Raw genomic sequence first — 4,193 nt, 5'->3', positions numbered from 1 at the left:
GTAATACTTGTAAGACTCATATGGAGCGTCATGTAGCTGCCATCACAATATCATACGGAATAGTTTCATCACCCTAAAAATCAATACTTTTATTTTCTTAGTTATTCTAACATGGTTATTTTTCTATATCACATGGAATTGGGTGCATTCAGAATGGTATGACCATAGACAATTTTTTAATATCAACATATCTCTCTTAAAAAACATGAAAAAATGTATTTTGACTTATAGAGATCAAATTAAATTTAGTTATTAAATTAAAAATAAAAAATAACTTCCTTATAATACCAGTTTTTCCTATTGAATAATAAACAGCCTACCAAAAAAATTATTATGTGTCTCTCGATAGTACCTTAAAGTTATTTTCACAACAATGTTATATAATAATCACATTAAATGCACATTATTTAACCACTGCCATCACAAAGCTGAATTGTCAGATTGAATAAAAAAGGCTTACCTATTTTCTGCCTATAAAAAATGCACTTTAAATATAAAGACACAAATAGGTTAAAAATAAAAGGATGGAAAATGAGGCACCATGCTAACATTCATCAAAGAACATTACGTGAGATAAAGGAGGTCATTTCATGAGGATCAAGGAGTCAACACATCAAGGGAACACAGCCACTCCAAATGTTTATGCCTCAAATAAACACGCTTCAAAAGGCACGAGCAACAGCTGACAGAACTGCAGAAAGAAGTAGATAAATCCACAACTATTACTGAAACTTTCAACACTTCCCTCTTAATAATTGACAGAGCAAATAGAAAATCATGAAGATATGGAAGACTTGCATGGCACTGTAAACGAACTTGACTCACCTGACATTTATAGAACACTCACTGAACAGCAGCATGATGCACTTTTTTTTTCAAGTGTCGTATTTACCAAGATAGACCATATGATAAGCTATAAAATAAGTAGCAATAAATTAAAATTACTCAAATCATGAAAAGTTTGTCCTTCAACCGAAACAGAATTATATTACGAATCAATGAAAGAACAATATCTAGAAAATCTCCAACTATTTTAAAAGTAAAGAATATACTTTTATATCACTCATGGATCATAAAAAAACAAAAGGGAAATTAAAATATTTGGAAGAAAAAGGTAGCACTGCATCTCAAAATTTGAGGTTATAGATAAGGCAGTAATTAGGGAGGAAATTATAGCATTTAACACCATGGTGAGGGGAGAGAAGAAAGTAAAACGAGATCCCAAATCAGTTCTCTGTTTCAACTTCATTTGGAAAGCAGTATGGAGATTCCTGGGAAAGCTGGGAATGGAACCACCAGTTGACCCAGCTATTGCCCTACTCGGACTATTTCCTGAAGACCTTAAAAGAGCACACTACAGGGATACTGCCACATCGATGTTCATAGCAGCACAATTCACAATTGCTAGACTGTGGAATCAACCCAGATGCCCTTCAATAGATGAATGGATAAAAAAAATGTGGCATTTATACACCATGGAGTATTACGCAGCACTAAAAAATGACAAAATCACGGAATTTGCAGGGAAATGGATGGCACTAGAGCAGATTATGCTTAGTGAAGCTAGCCAATCCCTAAAAAACAAATACCAAATGTCTTCTTTGATATAATGAGAGCAACTAAGAACAGAACAGGGAGGATGAGCAGGAAGAAAAGATTAGCATTAAACAGAGACATGAGGCGGGAGGGAAAGGGAGAAAAAAGGGAAATCACATGGAAATGGAGGGAGACCCTCATTGTTATACAAAATTACATATAAGAGTTTACGAGGGGAATGGGATAACAAACATGGAGGGAAATGAATTACAGTAGATGGGGTAGAGAGAGAAGATGGGAGGGGAGGGGAGGGGGGATAGTAGAGGATAGGAAAGGAAGCAGAATACAACAGTCACTAATATGGCAGTATGTAAAAATGTGATGTGTAACCGATGTGATTCTGCAATCTGTATTTGGGGTAAAAATGGGAGTTCATAACCCAATTGATTCTAATCTATGAAATATGATTTGTCATGAGCTTTGTAATGTTGTGAACATCCAATAAAAAAAAATAATATACAAAAAAAAAGAAAGTAGAAAAAGAAGAAATTAAGCCTAACTAAGTAGAAGAAAAGAAATAGTAAAGAACAGAGTAGAAATTAATGAAACAGAAAACAGAAAAAAAATCAATGGAAACAAAAGTTGTTTTTTTTTTGAGAAGATAAAAAAATTACTAGACCTTTATCCATTTATATTATGAAAAACAAAAGAGGGAAAACACTAATTATTGATATCAAGAATGAGATATGATATTGATATAAATTCTGTAGTTATTAAAATTATCTAAAACATTTGAATAGTTTTATGTCAACACATTTTTAAAATTTTATATGACATGATAAATTTCCTTGAAATGTGAAAATTGCTAAAACTTGTTCAAAAAGAAATAAATACCTGAAGAGCCCTAATTTATTAAATAAATTGAATTTGCAGTTAAAAATATTTCCCACGAAGAACCCCAGATCTTGTTCACATCCATGGAGAATTATCCCAAATATTTAAGGAAAAAAAAAGTCTTCTAAAACTCTGCAAAAAGTCTTCCTAAAAACTTAAGAGGAGGGAGTACTTCCTAACTCATCCTACCTGGCCAGTATGAGACAATACAAGAAAATAGATAATACCTAATACCCTTTGAAAATAGATGCAAACATCCTTAACAGATTCTAGCAACTTGAATTTGCAATATTTGAAAAGGATAATATATCATATCCATTCTGGATATATGTCAGGAAATGTAATAGTGGTTTCACATTAATACCAAATGTCTTCTTTGATATAATGAGAGCAACTATGAACAGAGCAGGGAGGAAGAGTAGGAAGAAAAGATTAACATTAAACAGAGACATGAGGTGGGAGGGAAAGGGAGAGAAAAGGGAAATTGCATGGAAATGAAGGGAGACCCTCATTGCTATACAAAATTACATACAAGAGGTTGTGAGGGGAATGGGAAAATAAACAAGGAGAGAAATGAATTACAGTAGATGGGGTAGAGAGAGAAGTTGGGAGGGGAGGGGAGGGGGGATAGTAGGGGACAGGAAAGGTAGCAGAATACAACAATTACCAATAGGGCATTATGTAAAATTGTGGATGTGTAACCGATGTGACTCTGCAATCTGCATTTGGGGTAAAATTGGGGGTTCATAACCCACTTCAGTCTAATGTATGAAGTATGATATGTCAAGAGCTTTGTAATGTTGTGAACAACCAATAAAAAAAAAAGAAAGAAAATAGGTTGATACAATTCACCATATTACAAATTCAAAAAGAAAAAGAAAAAGATCACCTCAGTCAATGCAGAAAAAGCATTTAAAACTCAATATGAACACATTTGGACTAGGAATAGACATGAACTCCTCAATCTGATAAAGGACATCTAGAAAAATCATTCAACTAATCAGACCCCATCTTAATGATGAAAGACCGAATGCTTCCTCCCCAGATCAGAACCAAGGTAAGAGCATCCACTCTCACCACTTCTAGTCCACATTTCACTGAAGGTTCCATTTACAACACTAAGGCAAAAAAGAAATTGAAAACAAGAGGGAGGGAAGGAGAGAGGAAGGGAGAGGGGGGTGTTCTGACTAGAAAAGAAGGAAAGAAAACTGTTTTAATTTGCATAGAGTACCTACCTAGAAAAACTTGAAGGCTGTACAGAAAGGCTACTAGAATTAATAGGTGAATTTGGCAAGGTCAATATAAAAAAAAACAAGTTGTATTTGTATATACTTTAAGTGAACCCTTGGAAACATAAATTTAAGAGTTCTACTTAAAATGGCATCATAAACATGACATTCTAACAAAATATATTCCAAGATTTGTATGCGGAAACTATAAAACATTAATGAAAGTTATCAAGGAAGCCCTAAATAAATGGAGAGATAGATTTACAAATCTATATAGATTCAATGCAACCCTATTGAAAATCCCAGCAGGACTTTGTAAAGATTAGAAAGCTGATTCTACATCTATATGGAAAGGTAAAGGAATTAGTATAACCAAGACAATTTTAAAAGAACATAAAGTACTACTATAAAGTTGTAGTTATTGAGACCATGTAATATTTGGAAAAGCTACATATGCTGATTTACAGAACAGAATAGAAATAGCAGAAATAGATTCAAACACTTAACGTTCAACTGATTTTCAGTGAGAGGCCA

This window comes from Spermophilus citellus (genome assembly GCF_964194105.1).
Source record: "Spermophilus citellus genome assembly, chromosome: 7".
NCBI lineage: Eukaryota > Metazoa > Chordata > Mammalia > Rodentia > Sciuridae > Spermophilus > Spermophilus citellus.
This window is presented reverse-complemented; position numbering follows the sequence as displayed.